Source organism: Protopterus annectens, chromosome 5.part0 (genome assembly GCF_019279795.1).
Source record: "Protopterus annectens isolate FY-2018-M chromosome 5.part0, PAN1.0, whole genome shotgun sequence".
Classification (NCBI taxonomy): Eukaryota; Metazoa; Chordata; order Ceratodontiformes; family Protopteridae; genus Protopterus; species Protopterus annectens.
The window spans coordinates 793,308,624-793,329,251 of NC_056735.1; the positions used below are offsets into that span (position 1 = coordinate 793,308,624).

Genomic DNA, 20,628 nt, shown 5'->3' on the forward strand with positions numbered 1-20,628 from the left:
CAAAATGGTGCCAGACCAAAGTGTGCTCTGCCAAAATGAGTGTAAATGAGGAGCACAAAAAAAGTTGTCAGTAGTAACAAATATCAGGGAATCATAATGAAAATACAGGACTGATCATATGCTCAGAAAATATGCATTAACTCTGACAGACAGCACATTATCTGGATTTGAACCCTCAGTTCAGTTCAAGAACAACTCACACTCAGTTGTGTTTCTTATCTCTCTTTGCCAGCAACAAAAGATCAGAAAATGTTCCTTACTCATTTGCTTGAACATGCCTAGATCAAAGTGATATTGACAAGTACTTTACACTAATAATAGCCCACACTATATTAATGTCAGGTTGCCAACACTGTCAGTTATTTCTTCTCTTTATTTTCTGAGCATCTTCATCTCATCAAAGCTTAAGTACAGAAAATAAACATATTGGGTACTTATTTGCATTGCTGTTTCAATGTGCAATGTAGTTGATCAGCGTTTCAGACAGATTTTAACAGATGATGAACAGAGTGCTCTTAGTGCAAGGATATCAATGTTCCTAAGGTTGTTGTCATAGCCGTCAAGGTGTTTATACTTTTTATTTTTAGTCTACTCTGCATGATACACAAAATTCAGAGATAAGAGTCTGTTCAGTATTGCTTATTGTTGTCGCCAGAGTAATCAGTAACACTTGAAAGCCATTAGGAGGTAACAATTGTCATTCCTGCTCCCTGCAGTCCAAGGGCATGTGCATGCAATTGTGTAGCTACTTATACCATGTTTACATCCCCTGCACCAAGTGACTTTTTGGGGAGTATTCAGAAATGCTAATGATTTCACAGGTCTGAATCTACACTATATAAAGGTGATGGTGTAGGTATAGAGGGAGAAGGAGGGGAGACTGGCAAGAGACAAACCATTACTGCTAGTCACCTGGAGAAGATTGTTCTACAACTTACTGCACTGTTTCATAAGGAATGTTTGTCATCTTCATAAACTGCATATATATTCATATTTTGAATGTATTTCAATATAAAATAGAAAAATAATTTTGATAATATGCAGCTTTAAAAAAATTCACTGCTGGTTTACCACACATATGTGCTTGCTTTGCTTTCCAAGTATAGTTACATCACAGAATTGTGTTTTCATTTACTATTGCAATTTTATCAGTTACTGCAGACAATTGTGTTTATTATCAAATTCAAGGGGTCATGCATGTGTAGCTAAAAGAGGTGTTAGGCTTCTCAGATGACCCATGGTGACCCCCTTGACAGTGGAGAGACCAATGTAAATTGTCTGTGCAGTTGGACTTTGAATGTTTGAGTAGTTATTGATAATCCTGCCATAATAACCAAGCAGTCCAGTCAGTTACACAACTGATGTCATCATTATAGAAATGTTAACAGAACTGATGTAATGCTAATGTATTAATGTTTTCTTTCTTTTTTTTTTTTTTGTGGAAGAGTTCCCTTAGCTTGTGCATAGTCCAAAATGAGCATTGTGTGTTCAGTTGTTTAGTGTCAAAGATGGGTACACTAATTTTATTTTAGAAGAATGCTTTCTGTATGTGCTACAAATGTGTTTTTTGGATTATGGGGCCCAGACCATCTGTTCCACACAAGCCACCATTCAGTGATGCAGAGATCAAGGTCATCACTGAAACATTACACTACCACAGTTCCTTCCAGCTTCACAGAGGCAGACGTGATATGTTTGCTAGAAAAAAAATCATATGGCAGCAGGTGGTTGCTGACATAAATGCAGTGGGCTGCCATGCCAGAAACCATAGTTAGGTGCAGCAGCATGCTAATGATATGATTACAGTGACACTCAGGAGGGTAACTGTGGTAGCATGAGAACAGATGGCTACTGGGTAAGGTCCTGTTACGGAACAACCACTCAGTGAAAATGAGCATTTCCTGTCCACTGTCAGAGATCCAGCAGAAGGTTCGATCAGGCTCCTTAATGTTGGTGCTGATATGGACAGCAGGCCAAGTGGTCCACAAGAAGAACTCTCCCTCTCTCTGTACATATATATATATATATATATATATATATATATATATATATATATATATAAAACATTTAATTCCATTCTAGACATCTTTATGTGCTGATACTTTTACATCTGAAAACATTGAGATGTGTGTCTTAGAAGAGAGAAGAGACCAACAGAGATTCTGTTGGGGGATGGTCAGACTGACTGATTCTGATATATTTCTTAAGGGGAAGATAGAGCAATATTCTCTTGTCCTTGAGTCATTTGCACTGCGATGCTTATTAGCGTTTTTTCTACTGCCTTCCCCTTCTTCCATTGACATCAGAATTACTATATGAAAGACCACCAGCAGATGGCAAGCATAAACTTTCTCTGATTAATAACAACCATTATTTAGATGTAAGTCTGAGGAGAGGGTAGAAAGCATTGTATTCCTTTAACATCTGAATTTTTTTTACATGAGTATGTAGAACCAAGTTTGAATCATTTCCACTCACTATTTCTTTTTTGCTTGTGTTTATTGATTACTATCACAAGTGATCCTGCCAGTGGCAGTGCCAAACTAATACCACCTGATATCAGAGTATCTGTAGCCTCTGTTGATAATGGTAGTGATACAAAGGCACAGTTCGGGGTCCAGAGGTTCAGTCTGATACTGAGGTTGTGGCACTCACATCCACTGGCCTTATTCTGAACACAGTCAGTATGCCTTCTCATACCCATTCCACTCAGGCCTCAGATATAGGACAGGTTGAGAGTGACACAGTTGATCAGGGCAGTGTGGTTACTCCAGTTGTAGACCTGGTTGAGTCTGACCATAGCCATTGTGAGGGTGTGTCACCACACAGCAGGGTTGCTAGCGGAACTCGAAGATACCTACTATCCACCCTCTTCCTGATGATGTTCTGTCATTACTTACCACAAGATGTATGTATAGGGCCATCCATGGAGGCATGGGCACATTCCATCAGGGCCTCAGAATAGATTGTGTGAATCCTAAATGTGGCACATCCTGGCATGCATGACTCACTTAACCATGTGGGTGGCTCCTTTGATAGGATGAGTGGCACACTGAATTGAGCAGTGTCCCTGATGGAATGTCTGCTGAGAGAGGGCCAGCATCCATGTGTCTGTAGAGGCAGAATATCCACTGATGTTAGATGACATGGCCATGCCAGATCCCACTCCCATAGTAGCATTACTTCCACTGTTCCATCATTGATTGAGGTGTATGCACCCAGACACAGTAGGCCATGGGGTTGCAGTCCTGGATGTAGTCTAGAATAGAGCTCATCCAGCAGAAATCACTCACATTCAGGTAGCACCCCCACTATGAAACAGAGATGTGGAGGTGACAGTACACCACCTGGCAGAGGCAGTTTGATCAGGAGAAACAACAGTAAACTGACAACTCTACCATGCACAGGTCACAGCTGTCCAACATGGCAGGATGTAGTGCTAGCACAGAGCTAGATTGTGATCATGCAGACATACACACACTTCACAAAAACTGCCCATAACAACCCACATATATGTAAGTTGATTGGAATATATCTCCTGTTAGTGGTCCTGAAATATGTCTTACTTTATTAAATGTTCTGTATTTTTTACTCACACACACTCACTACTTTGGTGTCAGCCTTAACCTATTGCCCCTGACCCTGTGCAAAGGACGATGACTGTGTCATGCTCTTTGTCCATTTGGGTTTTACTTAGGGTTGCATATATGTCTGATGCACAGAGTGGATAGCTAAGACAGTCTTTCACAGTATGTTGAGTATATACATATTTAGTACATAACAGGATTTTGGATGTTTCTCTTAATACTCATTTCAGAAGGCTTTTGTCATTTAGTATTACAAGTAAATATTTCAAATTAGTGGTCATGGGATCACAGGATCATAGAAAGTTACTAGGCAAATTGACCCTAGGGCCCTTACAAGCCTAGCCAAGTTATGCCCTTATCTACATGATCAGTAGCTATTGTCCTTGTCCAAGAGGACACAGGTGGAACCCCGGGGAACAGGGATGAATTTATGGTTACCCATCCAATTATCCAGATTGCACTTAAAAGAGGGCCATTGAGATGCTCTGTTTGACATGAAGTGGGAATCTGTCCCAAAGGTATGGTAACCTCTGGGAGATAAATATTTCCCTTCAGCAAGTTCTATTAATGGCACATACCAGGTTAAAGTCTTTAGAGTAAGTAATTCATGAACCATTTGACTTACAGAGATGCAGCATTTCCAATAAAACAGGGTCAGAGATAGCCTTGTAGTCTGTATGAAACGGAATAAAGTGACAGTGATTTCAGACGATCTGCATAGGACAGATGCTGAGACCTTAACTTTTCCTTGTGAGGAACCTTTGTGGTTTTTCCAATTGCTGCACGTGCTTGGAGAGGTACATACGAAAAGGGGCATTGTACTCAATTATTGGCCTGATGAGGGAAGAGTACAGGGAGGTTATAACTTCTTTTTTTCTGGAGGCAATGCCCTTACTTATGAGATGAGCAACATAGAATGCTCTTCTTACCACAGTGGAGACTATTGATGTGGTAGTTAGCAGGAACATCGCCTTACTGAAAGGGATGATAATATTTTTTGTATTGAGTTTCAGACCATGACTTTGGTGATATTGCATTCCTGCTTATTGCTATACTTGTGAAACTGTTGATATAATTGTCTGTTGAATGTTTTGTGTAGAGAGGGTAAGTGACAGGCGTGATGCCAGTTATTGTATATAATGCATACCTGTATTTTGCAGATGTCATTCTTATAAGCAAGAATGCTATTGGTGGAAACCTCACACAGGTTTTGATTGAATACATTTATGACTGACAGTATGCAGGTAATTTATCTTCTTACACATGTGTTAGTATAATACAGGTTCCACACCTAACTTGACATTACTGCAACTATAGGTCATGTCCTTTGGGGCTGTCTTTGTCTCTGATGCTATCCATACATGGACATTACATGTGTATTTCTTCATTGCTGAGTGTGTGTGCTAGAATTTGCCTCTTAGGTACTGAGTGTGTGTGCTAACCTTTAAGTTTTGGCTGGTGAGTATGTGAACTACCCTTTGCCTCTTAGCTAGGACAAGGACACATTATGCACATCTGATGACTACCTTTGCAGCTGGAGGTTCTCCCTCAGAATCATTGATTGTCTGTACATACTGGAGGTGCTAGCCCTGCCTGTGGTCTCCGGATGTGTGGTCCTGGCCCTTGCTCTCTCTTTTGCAGCTGTTTCCTCAAGATGCTATTGTGCAGCATGGCATAGGCTGTGCAAATTTTTGTGCAGGTTCCTGGGCTGTATGGCAGAGCACCCCCATTGTGTTTAGATAGTGGATCTGTGACTTCAGCAGGACAAACACACACTCAATGACATTTCTAGTTTGAATGTGGGCATCACTGTATCCTTCTTCTGTGTTTGTGTGTGTGTGTGTGTGTGTGTGTGTGTGTGTGTGTGTGTGTGTGTGTGTGTGTGTGTGTGTGTGTGCATTTCTGATGGGTGTCATGAACCATGGTTCTAGTGCATAACCTTCATCACCCAGTAGATGGCCTTGTGGAACATTACACCTAGCAAACCTTGTGCAAATCTGGAAGGTGTGCTATGTGTGTGAGTCATGGTAAATGCATGGGTTTCCTGTATACACACTGTGGAAGATTGCTCAGGCATTACAGACAACCTGGCAGGTAACTGAGTGGAACCTCTTCCTGTTGATTTATGTCCTTCCCTGTTCAGCAGGTAGGGTTTTTATTTTTATGTGACGGCAGTCTATGTCCCCCAAAATTTCAGGGAAGTATGCTACAGCATAAAATTCCAGCATTGCTCTTGCTCTCTCTTCTGGTTTGCATGGAAAATAGATGTACTCCATTGCATGTTCTAACATAGCATTAAGACACTGGTGCAATATTCTGGAGGCTGAAGCCTGTGACACCTCTACTATATTACCCCATAGCTCTCTGTAATGTACCAGTAGCTAATATCTTTAATGCTACACATACTTAGTTTCCACTGGTATATGTTCTCCTCAGTTTTTCCTGGTCAGAGGTGGGGGGCATGGGGGGGGGGGGGCAGCAGAGGTTGCAAATTTACTGTAGTGTTTCCTTACTAAACCTGTATCAGTCTACTATTTCAATATCATGCAGTCCATGATATGTTGCACATGTTCTAAACACCTTTCTTTTCCTTGGTTGAGATCTATCATCATCATCAGCAACATACATTTGGGCCTGCTGCACGTACATGTAAATGAGAGCAGCATAATCCCCTAACGCAGCTTTTTTTCTCCTAAGCATGAAGGTGCTGTATTCCAGTAGGTTTTAGAGTTCATGGCAATGGACTGCACCATCTATACACGGTTACTTTATAGCTTCCTCACTGGATCCACCATCTTAGATTAGTTCTTTAGCATGTTATTCAGCTGATTATGCTTTCATTAGTATACTCTGCAGTCTACATTTGTTTGGCTGCTCTGAACAATGTGTAGAGTCATTTAATATATACCAAATAGCACACTATTGTGTGTGCATCTCTACGTGATGAGTACCTAATAGCAGTGCAGAAAGTAGCTGCTCATGAATCTATCCCACTCTCTTGTAGTCTTTAATGCTTTGCAGATGCACTTGGCATTTCTGAATCCCCCTAAATATCATTAAACTGGAATAAATGCATCACTAAACTATAATGTAATGTCATATAAATTATTCTACTAAAGCATTATCTCAGAATTTCAGACAATATTAATAATACGAAAATACATTACTTAACTATAATGGCACCATGCCACGTCATAAATTGAACTAAAGCAGTATGTCAGAATTCCAAATAATATTAAAAATACAAAGACATGGTGTAATATGACACAAAAAATACCCACAGGAGGGCACAATCATGTATGAGTACGCGCACACACACACACACACACACACACACATATATATATATATATATATATATATATATATATATATATATATATAGGTATATCCAGTAAAAAAAATAGTTGCTGCATTCCATTGAAATACATGTGAAACAACAATCCAGTTGTATAACACAGAAAAAAATGATCATGTGAAATATGTTGGTCTGGTTTGTAGAATAAATGTTATGTCTTGTATGGGGTTCACTTTGCATGCTCAAAATGTTAAAATATAGAATTTTAGAATTTCGAGCCTGTAAAGTCGAATGGACGAAAACTGCGAACCCAGAAAAGTTGAATGGATGAAAACCGCGAACCCAGAAATGTCGAATGGAGAATGTTGAAATCCAAAGTATGGATAGCGCGTTGGGTAAGTGTACTTTTTTGGGGTTTTGGTGAGTGATTGTGTGTGTTTGAGTGTGTTGGGATGTTTGAGGTGTGGGTTAGGGTAGGTGTTTTGCAGTGTGAATGTGTTATTTGGGAGTGCTGGTGTTTGTGTGTATGTGATGTGCAGGGGGTGTGTAGAATGTGCGATGCTGGGTTGTGTGTGTTATGGAGTGTTGTGCGACTTCAGAGTTAAGCAGGGGGTGTGTGGGGGGTGCAGGGGGGGATTGCCCCCTAGCATATATTAAGGTAGGTGTGTGTATGTGTTTGGTTGTGTGAGTGTGTGTTATGTTTCTTTTAGGGAAGTGTTGGGAGGTATGTACGTTTGTGTATGTATGTGTTTGGTAGTGTGTGATGTGTGTTTTACAGGAATTTGTAAATTTGTAGTTTTGTGTGTTGGGTTTGTGTATGTTCAGTGTTTAGGGAATTCGACTTCATAGTTTTGTGATACTGAAATTCAATATTTCAGTATTTCGAGATTATGAAGCAAATCCCTTATATGATACCACAGCTTGTTTTACGACTCAAGACTTCACCATTAATCTCAAAACTTGTTCTCAAAACTTAAAAGTACAAAATATCGAGATATTTCATTTATGAGACAGAAGACTGCCAAAGTGTGTGTGTGTTTGTGTGTGTGTGTGTGTGTGTGTGTGTTTGTGTGTGTGTGTGTGTGTGTGTGTTTGTGTGTGTGTGTATGTGCTTACATGTGCCTGTATCTACAGTATTCAAACACACATTTTATATGTAAGGATTTAGTCACAGACCAAGTGATAGTCACAGTTATTATATCAATCAACCACAACTACAAAGACTATACAGAGTACTTAATTTCTCTTGGGTACCAGTTTGTTTCATAATACCATCAAAGATCCAGATGAAATGGAAAAAAAAAAGAAGGAAACTACTGCATTCAGTATAATAACAAGGGGACTCAGTAAGATAAGGGTTGTCCTAATGGGCAAGGTGTTTGCCTTACAAGTCGAAAGTGCAACATTTGAGCCTCACAAGAGGTAATGGGCTAGGCTTAAAAAGACCGACAAGGGCAGTTACTCTATTACTAATCTGTGAACCCTATTAGCTGCACTACTTTTAAAAGATTATTGTATGTAATAGTATTTATGCAATCAATAATGCCGTACATAGGTGTTATCAGAGATAATTAGCAGAAATCAAAAGTTGCTGTGAGGCCTGGTGGCACAGGCAGTTGACCTTACCAAACCTGAAATAGCTTTAATTCCCTTATAACATCTACCCTGGAGGACATTATTACACCTACAGAAGGGACTATCTTCTAAATTGATTTGTATTTATATTTGCTTATTACTATATATTTTTTTACATTTTTGAGGTGAAGCCCTTCCTCCACCTAATGTTTCAAACTTGCTGCAGCATACAGGGAAAGTATTTTACATCCAATATATAAGGCATGCAAGTATTTAATGACTACACACACACACACACACACACACACACACACACACACACACACACACACACACACACACACGTCCAGCAGTTACAGCCACTTTGTTGAGTGAATATATTTCAGATGTTTCATTGTGATCAAATGAATGAAAAGTCGTAGAATGTAAGGCATTGAAAACCGAATGCATGTTAACTGTCCCTAATTTTGCCACATAGTCAGCTCAGTCACTCACAGTATGTTTGACGTGCTGGTAAGGATTAAAGTAATTCAATAATGCCAGATATTAGATTTTCAGACTTCTTATTGTTTATTCAGTGCATGCTAATGGACTGCCATTTACAGTCAAACGAAGATAATATGCCCTGTTTCTGTTTCCCACTCACTTTTTACACATGCTCTGAGTTTCTCTGTCTCTCTTTCTCACAGTGTCTCTCTCTCTCTCTCTCTCTCTCTCACACACACACACACACACACACACACACACACACACACACACACACACACACACACACACACAAACACACACAGTTCTTTATTTACTTTTTTAAATTGTATGCTTTCCAAACAGCAAATCTGTGTTTGCTGAGCATAAAAAATGACAACCATTTGCTTTCTTTCTGTCTGAGCTACAAAGTACCTTACTATGGTGTCATGAGCAGGTAGAAAAACATCACCTTCTCTAAAAAGAAATACTAGATTCTCCTGATATTGAGAAGTTGTCATTGCCTTTGGACAAGCAAGGAGTTTCTGGATAGATAGATAGATAGATAGATAGATAGATAGATAGATAGATAGATAGATGGTTAGATAGATAGATAGATAGATAGATAGATAGATAGATAGATAGATAGATAGATAGATAGAGATAGCTAGATGGATGGATAGATAGAGAGATAGATAGATAGATAGATAGATAGATAGATAGATAGATAGATAGATAGATACTGCACTTCGCTTAAGAACAGTTTTTTTTTTCTTTTCAGTAAGGAAACCAGCAACATGGTGATTGTAACAAACACACATCCAACTACCATAATATCTGTTTCTGCCTAAATGAAAGGAGAAATAACTGTTGTTAATAGACGCTCACTGGTATCTAGCTACTGAAACTCTGTCTGTCTGTTTGATCATGAACAGTAGTAACCATGTAAAATAAGGACTGACATTCAATTCCCAACCTTGGATTGGTGGTTTCCTTTCAAATTTCAGCTTTTAAGTTGCTCTAAAACATTCCTAAAATGAATAACTATTGGTTATAATAAATGTGCCATACCATTTACCAAGAGTTTTGCCTCTATTGTCACTGCTTTAGTGGGGAGACATTTTGGAACAGAATCAAAAACATAGCAGTTTTAAAGCAGATATTTATAAACACGGGAGCAACAGCACAAGATTAAAGTTAGTGTCTCAGTGGTGAAAGCAGTGTGAAAATGGTTCAAGTGTAGGCGCCCTGGAGAAAAATGTTGAGACAAGGGTGGAAGGCTCTGGAATGAGACTATAGAAACTTCATGATGGCAGCAGCTATGACAAAGAACTGCCATAAAGGTGGGTAACCCTGCCACATAGTGGTGACAGAAGTCTATGACACAAGGATGTGATTATTGTTAACGTGTTCTTCTAAGTGGTTTCAACTGATTCTGTCAAAATGTCTGATAATTGTTTTAGAATTACATTACTGGATCATTTTTTCTGCTTTCTTCCTGTTTCCTAACTATGTTCATAGTTTATTGCAAAATTTCAGTTTCTTGTCTTGGAGCATGTTGTTTTTTTTTGAGGATATGGACACACTACTAGAAGTCTACAAACTTAAATGGCAACTGCTTTTTAATGCAGACACTTCTCCAGGACTAAATGAAAGTCTGAATTTAAAATGTGCCTTGAAATGGTATAGATAGGTTATAAAGTGCCATTATTTGTGTGGATTTTTAACATGAATTACTATCTATTTACTTCATGATCATTTTCATAAAGTGAACATTTACTGGTTAGGTTTTTGTTACTGCCATTGGCTACCTACTGTAACGTAATTGTTTTATTTCCTTACTGACTTTCATAAATGTATGGGATCACTGTTTTTGCTTTATCCGAAGAAGTTCTTACCACTAATAAAAGAATGAAAGCGATAAACATTTGTAGCTTGGTTCCTTGAATGGTGATACACGGAAGTTTATTTTTTTAAATGTTTATTGTTTCTTCATAAGTGCTGCTTATTTGGTCAGTTTCTTAGTTTTACTTGCCAGAGCTTGTTTGTTGAGGAGATGTATGTTGAGGAACTTGTGAACTGATGACAGCATTTGCTGCTCCTAAGAGCATGTTAATCCTGAGTAACAAGTCAAAATACTAAAATTCTTTGAGAAGAAGAAGATGATAAAACTTCTGTGACATGCTGCCCTTCTAAATGGTCAGAATTCAGCCAGTGGTGGAACCAAATCAACCAATGAAAGCTGCTCAAGGATTAAAACAAGCTGTCACTGAAAATCTGATGAATCTGCTTGAAAATCCTGTGTTTTGTTGTAATACTATTTAGTTAACTTAACAAGGTTATCAATCACTCTGACTCATAAGTAATCCACCCTAACTCTCCCCCTCTCCTGTTATTTTATAATTAATTTATAACTTATTCAAAAAAATACAAAGATGACATAATGAAACCCTGGTAGGTATGTCACATTTCAAACATCCATAGGACATGTTTTAAAACTGAGTACTGTAGTCTAATGTCTAAAGTTATGTCTAGTTATTAACATATTTATTGCTGTAGTCATTCTGGTTGGATTATGTTGTCATAAGAAAGCACGATTTAAACAACTGACATTTTCCTCCAGAGTTAGTTTGCCATAAATGGTTGTTACCTTGTACTATAACTCTTTGACATTGCTGCAAAAGTGTACATAAAAAATAAAACATCTGTGACTTGATTTTATGACACATCTTAGAAGGAATGTTTCTTGTAAACCATTCGTGATATTCTCCTGGAATTATGCCACATAGTACCATCAGGTATGTTTTAAAACACTGTAACCTCATTCCATTTTTAATTTTTTGGTTATTTGCTAGGAAATGTTTCACCTGCTTCACCAAATAAATATCTTATAATATAACTGAAAAGCAAATACTGTTTTAAATAAAACCGGATTTAGTGCAATAATATGTATCTTTAATTTCTCAAAGTGAAGATGCCATATTGTAATTTTGAAGTAGTCATAATACAGCTAGAAAAACATGTACTCAGGACAGGATGAGTGGGTAATGAAATAACAATGTAAAATGTGCTTAGTGACTTTAGATAAGTCTATTGGCTCTCATTTAATATGCTTTGTATAAAGAAATAGTCCTTTAAGTATCTTGTGCCCAGATCATTTTTAAGCTTCCTGTAAACTTCTCACATTATTTTATTATTATTAATTTATTATTATTATTATTATTATTGTACTGTGGTGGTGGTGCTGCGGTAGCACTGTCACCTCATAGTAAGATGTTGTCCTGTTCGATTCTCAGCTAGAGCGTCTTCTGTGTGGAAGCATGCATGAATTGGTGCACCTTCATTGAAGGTTGTGCATCAGGGCTGGCAACTTGGCACGTAAAAATCTACTGCCAATCATTAGCAGACCGGAGTTCCACTGTGGCGACCCCTAACCAGGAAAAACCGAAAGACACAAAAATATTATTATTATTATTATTTTTATTATTTTGTTGTTTTATTATTATTATTATTATTTTAGGCTTAGCCCATTCCAGGGGTTACACGAGCACTGCCTGGATAAGTGAGCTGTTCAGAGTTAAACAGTTGCAAATGAATATGGAAAAAATGGGTACTAGAACCAGCTTGTTAGTAGCTCAGAATCTTAATCCTCTGAGCTAACTGCCAGACATATTGAATGCTTGATTAAGAAAACATAACACGTTTGCAAAATTAGTGAAAGAGACATACTGTGCATAAGATGAAGGATTCAAAAGTGTGATATAATTACTGACGTTACATGTAATGTTTGATGTTAATAACCACACAGTGCAATTAGTTGCTGATGACACACCTTACAATTCTGTGAATTATTTTTGATTAAAAAAAGCTTGCCTAATATCTCATTTTCTGTCACTGAGAGTTAGAACAGAGTGTTAAATGTATTCACTATTAGCACACTACCTTCTATAGGCCAAGCTTTGCTTTCTTTCTTATCCATTTAGCTGCTTTCTGTCACTCAACTCAATTAATTAATTAACCAGGCAGTGCTTATGGAATGAGAGTGGAAACCTCCATGTGTATCTGTGCTTTACACTAGTCAAAAGATGTAAAAAAAACAAACAAAAAAAAAAAAAACAGAATAATGTTTTGTGTGAAGGCAAAGATCAGTGTTTGCAGTGCATGCATTTGTCATTATCATTAAATGACTATTCAGAAAATTACATGTAGACCTCTGTTTTTATTAATATGATTTGCACATTTTTCTTCTAAGGTAACAGAGATTTAACAGAAGAACAAATCATAAAATGTGGAGCACATCTACAAGGAGTTTGTTTAAAAGGTTTCGAATGCCATCCAAGTTGGAATCGAATGAGTGGAAACTGCCCTTCTTTTCACAGGTACACTATACAATATAATACAGTATCACCATATTTGTAGTCTGTGAACCATAAATTCTACCATTACTCAAAGATAACTCTTACTTCACGATAGCGGATCAATCTATTAGATAACAAGGATGGCTATAAGACAGGACAAAGATTGTATTAAAAGTGTTAATCTACAGTGATATGCCACAAAATGATGTCGTTGTTCCATGAAAAATCCAGAAAAATCCAAGAGTCCTATGATTAAAGGTATAATATATGGGGAGAAAGTGTATGCATAAATAAATATCCTATAGGTAGTTTTGTTGTTGTATGGGGATCCAGTTTGCCCTACTGTTGATATTCCAGAAGTTGTCTAGCTGTCATTAGAGAAGGACAAACTGGTAAACATCATTTCACAGGACTTAAAGGAAATTCACATTTGTTAGTTACAAAGATATTAACAAAAGTGAGACAAAATCACCTTTCTTATCAACAATCTTGGCTTCTGCAGAAAAAGTCTTAGGTAACCCTAGCATCTCATTTAATGTGCTTTGAATATGTTTACAAATCTTAGACAATCTGTTAGCTGTGGGATTCCACAAAGAAATGATGGTTTTAGTGAATTAGCAAGATATTTAAATTTTGTTCCACTTTCTCAAGGGTAGTTCATTAATTTTTATGGTGGTCTAACATCTCTTCACATACCATTTTTTTCTCATTTTTATTATACAAAACAACCACATGTGAATTCTGTTGAACTGCCACTGTCAGGGTATCCTAAGTTTGCTGAAATGAATCATGTTTCTATGACAGGCACTAGCCCTGGTGATTCAGACAGGCTTACCACAATAAAGAAGTTTCAACTCCAAAGGTTTCCACATCATGGTAAGTCTATGTGATATAGCGGCTAATCTACTGCAACTGCTTTATGGTGGCACTGACCATAGTATTGAGTGTAGTCCAGTTGTTAAAGCCACATGCACAACAGCAGCTAATGCAGCTTAGCCACATGCTCACCCATAGAGATGGCAATGGCCCTTCACCCATATGAGATAGGGATGGATCATGCTGCAGCTATAGGTAGACATCACAGAGCAGTCCCTCAGTGTGTATGTGTGTGTATGTGTGTTTGCATATGTCTGTGTGTATTTTGTTGTCATGCATGCATGCATGTCAGTAGGGGCATGAAAGCATCTTCCTGGATGTGTGTGCTTGTGTCTGTGTGTGTATTGTACAGCAACTAAATGGATATGTGTGTGTGTGTGTGTGTGTGTGTGTGTGTGTGTGTGTGTGTGTGTGTGTGTTTGCATTCATGCATAGAATGATAGGGGAAATGCTAGTGTTGTCAGATCTGGTAGAATTGTATATGATTCAGAGGTAGAATAATAAGATGCTAAAGTAGTGATTCTTGCTGTTGTTCTGACTGACATTCCTGCATTAGCTAATTAGCACTGCAGAAGAGGATCTTTCTGAATTTCAGTGCTGAATCCTACTGCATGTGAGTCAAGACTGATATTTTTTACTCGCTTGTGGTGAACATTTGCTTCTGGAATGTTAGCATCTTCTGTCTGTTGTTGCAAGCATTTAATTCTGGAATAGTTAAAGGTTTTTCTTTTACCATAAAGAGATGCACAGTGTAAGTAGATGTAGGTTGTCTTTGGAGCACCCAATCTGATTATGAACATGAAGACTCTTAGCTGCTTTTCTCATCAAACAAACATAAATAAGTGGCAGATACATGTTTTCCTTTTCTTCTAGCAGATTATTAGAAATAAATGTTTGCTAAACTGGGTATAGATGTACTGGGGACTTTGAGGTGAATCACTCTCACCCATAGCCGGCCTTAGGCATAGGCCAACTAGGCAGCCGCCTAGGGCGCCGCTCTAGCAGGGGCACTTTTCCAGTATTTATTTGGTGTAGGAAGACAAGGATGGGGGCACCAGGTAGTGTGGTGGGGGGCGCCATGGAGTCCTTTTGCCTAGGGCACCAGTTGACCTAAGGCCGCTACTCACCATAGCAGTTGCTAATACCTGATAAACATTGATTTACCATGTTAGTTCTGTCACAGACAACTGATAAACATCAACATCACTTCAATTATTTATTCCCATCCATTGTTTGTTTCTTAACCAAAGGAAGTAACATGATCAGGCAACCATTTTCATTTGTGACTTAAACACAAGGCAAGATTATATTTACAATAAATATTTTCATAAGCAATTAAACAAAACAGTCTGTTTTAAAATAAATGCATGCATTCTGTCAGAAAATATGGTACATACAAAGAAAAAGATAAAATTGATATAATTCAAAACAATGAATAACACTGGACATAGAGTGTGCAGATAAATAGCTAATTCATATTACTTTGCATTACCTAGCTGTCTTGGCAGAAAAGGGCAAGGTGACTATCTAAACTGCACTTTTATTGGTAGCTAGTTTCTTTCATTTGCTCCTATTATGCCACTTCTCTTTGTTTGTCATCCATCCAAGGCACTTGTTAATGATTCTGTGTTTTTGCAGTCTTACTACTCTTTCTGTGGAAAAGTGCTTTGCAGTGTCAGGGATGAACTTTGCAACTTTATTAGGGTAACTGTGCTCCCCTTACTTCCTTTATTGTCCTTCTTCAGCTGTACACCATCACAATATCATGCTTTCCCTTTCATGCCTATCATCAAGTGAGAATTCATTAAGCTCTGGTAACCCCTTCCTTGTAACACCATTCCGCTATTTCCTTTATTACCGTAATAACCTTTATTTGCATCTTGTCAGTTAGATTCATGTCCATATTCCTGAATTGAACTAGAAAGGAATGCAATATTCCAACTGAGGCCTGAGCAGATCCATTAAATGATGAAATAACTTGTCTGTTCCTACAGTCAGTTCCCTCAGATGTGCAGTTAAGTATCATATTGTATTTTGAAACAACTTTCTGAGATTAGTCTTACAGATTAATTTCTACTTTTATGACTACATTAAGTTCTTTTTCTTGATCTTCATCTTAGAGTTACATTTCCCAGCCAGCATTGTTTCTCCCTTTATTATTCCTCTTAGATGAATACACCTAGACAGACATATAGACAAAAAGACAAGAAGATAATCACATACACACACACACACACACACACACACACACACACACACACACACACACACATATAAAAGGTAGATGTAGACTTCCAAATACATTTGTGTGTGTGTGTGTGTGTGTGTGTGTGTGTGTGTGTGTGTGATAGAGAAATGCAGCCAGATACAAATTAATAGACATTCTTTATTGTTAACATTTAGAAGCTCTATGTTTTATATCTTATGTGAAGTGTAAGCAGAAGAGAATGTTCTGTAGTCATATTAGTCATTTTCCTTTCAGGGTGAATTTGGCTGCGTTGTAATTTAGTCTATTACCTTAGTATTTTTTTTCTGTTACATCAGTTTTGTATACAGTTTGATAGACAAAGTTTGACAATGATGGAAGTGTTCATTAGGTTGGGGAGGGGAGGTCCATGGAGTTATTACAATTTGTGCTTTTGTGGGTAATTGGAAAATAGCTGGACTTCAAGTAGTTACACCACTCTATAATATTAAAATATTAAATATTAGATATTTGTTAGCTTTCTTGGATCATAATATTTCAGTGGCAGCAAGACTGTGTACTTTGAGTGCAAGTTGATCAGACACACATCTTATGTGTGAGTTCATAGCTGGCATCCAGTTCATATCCTGGAATATAAAGAATAGTTAGAATTTGGAAAAAAATAATGCTATTCTGGCATTTATTTTGTAGCACACCAACCACAATGAGTTTCATTAATTTTTTTCAGTCGGATTACATTGAAGGTAAGTTTTACAGGATTTTGTTGAATTGTGTTAGTTTGCTGCTTCATTTGCAATGAAATTGTGTTCAACAAGATGTAATTGTTAGCAGTTAATATTGTCACTCAGTTACACTGCTAATTGAGGGATTTACAGCTAGTGTTAGGGTTAAGGAATGGGATAGGAGAGTTAGAGATGGATAGTGATCACGACATTTAGGTTTATTTAGCTAAATGTGAGTCTTGGAGTGATTGGGGAGTTTAGCTTTAAGGAACAGGAAGGAAGGTTTATGATTAGAGTTGGGGTTCAGTGTGGGTTATGTATTTCACCAGAATAGGGTCATTGGAGATTTTTGTAAGTTGAGGGTATCAGAGTAGTTGGAAGTGCGAATGTAGGTTATTCAATGGATTTAGTTGTGCTTAAAATGATGGAAATATATGAAATCATCATCAATGCAAATGGATTCTTTCAAATGACAAATATTTGCTACAGTACTATACCTGAAAGAATTAATTCTAGTTCCCAACAAACTAGCAATTAGTCCTAAATATAAATTAGTAATGTTGTTGAATCAATTAAGGAAATTCATTTTAAAAGTGCTGTCCTAGTTATATGAACAACTCACTTAATAAGTCTTTTGGCATGTTCAGAAAGAGCAGGGTAAATAATAACCAGGTGTAGTTGCATCTGTTGTAACAGAAGTACAAAGTTAAAAAGCACTGTACCCTTCTAGGAAAAACCCACTAAGCCAGACTGAACACAATGGTAAAATAAAAAATTTACCTTCCAAACTAAAGACTTCTTCAGAGACAGAAAAACTGGCCATAAAAAACGATTTGAATAGTAAAACCCAATTAACTTAAACCAGTAAGAACATTAGATCAATTAATGACAAAAACTGATTAGTAGTAAAAAAATTTTAAAGTGCTAACGCTATATTTTTTCTGTCATTGTGAGAATGTGTATACCACATTTAAAAATGTAACCCTCTCTCTCTCTCTCTCTATATATATATATATATATATATATATATATATATATAAACTGTGTAAGTTTTTACTATATTTACAAGAGATGATCATGAGAAATATTTTAAACATTACATTGTCAAAAAAAGTCTAAAGACATAATCAAAATATTATAAAAAATTGACATTATACTCTTTTAGCATTTTGCTTCAGTACGCTACTAATAGAAACATTATCATTCAAGCCTGATCTGTTAGTTATGTCAAGTCATAACTGCCATTGAAGTTCCTTTTCTTCTAGTATATGCTCTATATTTCCACCTCTGTCAGATAAATATACTCTATCAATAATGAAGAAAATGAATCTTCAAAAGTTGGGGCATTCTAATGTGCATCTAAAAAGGGCATTAGCTAATCTTTGCCTTTTAATATCATATGTATGTTCATCAATTTTATCTTTTAACATTCTATTCATTTTCCCTATATAGAATGCTGTACAGCATGTACAGGTGTTTAAACAGACCACACATCTTGCAGTATAATTACAACACCCTGGACATGTAAGTGTTTAGTCATAATTATCAACTATGCATATCGACTTTTATTAATGTACTTAAAATACTTGCAAAAACCACATTTTGATATCCTGGATTTGTTTGCCTTCTGACAGATAATATCTTTGCTACTTTCAAAGATATTTTTTTAGATTCTGCTTCCTACTGTATTTTGTTTTGGGACTTGGACCCAATATGAGCTTTATTTCTTCCGTAAATACACTACCCCATGTGTCATATAAGATTTTTCTAAGTAGTGAGGTTTTGGGATTGTATTTAATTGCCATCACCCCCATCTTGTCAATATTCCTACTTTTATTATCTTTTCTATATATGTCTATGTGTTACAAATTCACCTCCATTTCTATATTAATCTTTAAAATGGGTACAGATTTAATGTCTCTCCCAAGTAGAATTTAATCTCTTATTTTCTGCACCAACTAGTTCAGATAACCCCTTTTAAATAACATATTCCACAGTTTAACAAAATTCAGTTTTACAAGAGAAGGTTTATCTCACTATGAAGGCTACTACTTTCACATTTTTATTAGCAAATACGAAGTTATTTTTCAATATATAGATTTACTTATGATGACAATAACATGGAAATACTGTACAGAATGGCCACAGCTAAGCAGCAGTTCATAAATGCATCTAGCATAAGATAGAAAATTCTCTACAATAAAACAAGTGCATTCGGTTGGAGTGAAGGACTATATAACAGATTAACATGTTTATATAAACACATCCCCTGCCCTCCTTTTTATGTAGGGAAAAATGACAGAAAATTCAAGGAAAGGATATATGAACTCAGGTATAATATAAGGAAAAAGATTAACACCAACACCTTAGCAAGACACTGTAATCAAAACCCGTCCCATACTTTTTTCATTCAAAGTAATAGTTCAGGTATTATTAGAAATAAGAGGAGGACCCCGACAACTATTATTAGAGAAAAAAGAACTAATTTGGCAATTAAAATTGAATTAATACATGACACCAGGGCTGAATGATGTTACTTCTTTAACGTGTATTTTAAAGTTAAGAAGTATGTTAAGATAAAACAGTTAGGACTCTTTAACAAACTAAGGGCTCCCTAATATATATATATATATATATATATATATATATATATATATATAAATTTATTTTTACATATATTCATATCTATATTTATACTAAAAACCCACAAGCCTATTGTTTTAATACCAAACATGTTTTAATCATACCTTAGAACATTGCATATTCTGTTTGAATACAACAAACTTTTTGCTTCATATTCTAATGATTTCAATGATTTTAATAACTTTAATAAGAACCAATGTACTTTTGAACAGGAAATATGAAGTATGTTTGATACCTTCATATTGTAAACAGTTGTAACAGTTGTAAAAGTTTAGACTTTAGTACATGTATTTTGCATGCGAACAGACAAACACACCCAACGACACTACACCATTGTGTAGATAATGTGTATATAACATTCGATATAACATTGAACACAACATTGATTTAGTACCTTTAGAACTTTGTCCTTTTAAATCCCCGTGATAAGATAGGATTTTTACGGTAATTTATTAGCACCACGTCGTAAACCTACGACGCTATTTGTTTAGTGGTAGAAAACATTTGGGTTCCGAATGGTGGATTAGCACTCTCGGACTTTTGTAATATGAATAAACTTAAGGTAATATGAAATATGTTTTCTGCCGAACATATTTAAACTATGCATCTAGGGACAGACTTTGTCTTTAGTTAACCAAATTTATTCCCTATTTTCTTATACGTAGGTAGGAGGTATACTCATTTGGTGTGTTTGTGCAGTTTGCAGTCACCAAGGTTTTTTAAATATTTTTCCGTTCAGGTTGTGAAACAACCCTGCATTATTACCGTTCACTACATTAGTACTATTTTTATTCAGAACGTGTAAAAGTTGGGGGCTATAAGTAGTAGGAGAAAAATATAGGTGGTGACCTGCTTCTAGTTGGAATCAGTTGGTAAAGTGGTTAATTTACGGACCTTT

At 36.6% G+C, this 20,628-nt stretch overlaps 1 long non-coding RNA gene across 1 annotated transcript in view; it reads left to right on the forward strand.

Moving 5' to 3' along the window:
• LOC122802046 overlaps nucleotides 1-20,628 on the forward strand; it is a 65,767-nt gene that overhangs the window by 24,615 nt on the left and 20,524 nt on the right. Inside the window, exon 2 of the long non-coding RNA XR_006364857.1 lies at nucleotides 13,178-13,304. This is a non-coding gene — a long non-coding RNA (uncharacterized LOC122802046). The remainder of the gene's footprint in view (nucleotides 1-13,177; nucleotides 13,305-20,628) is intronic.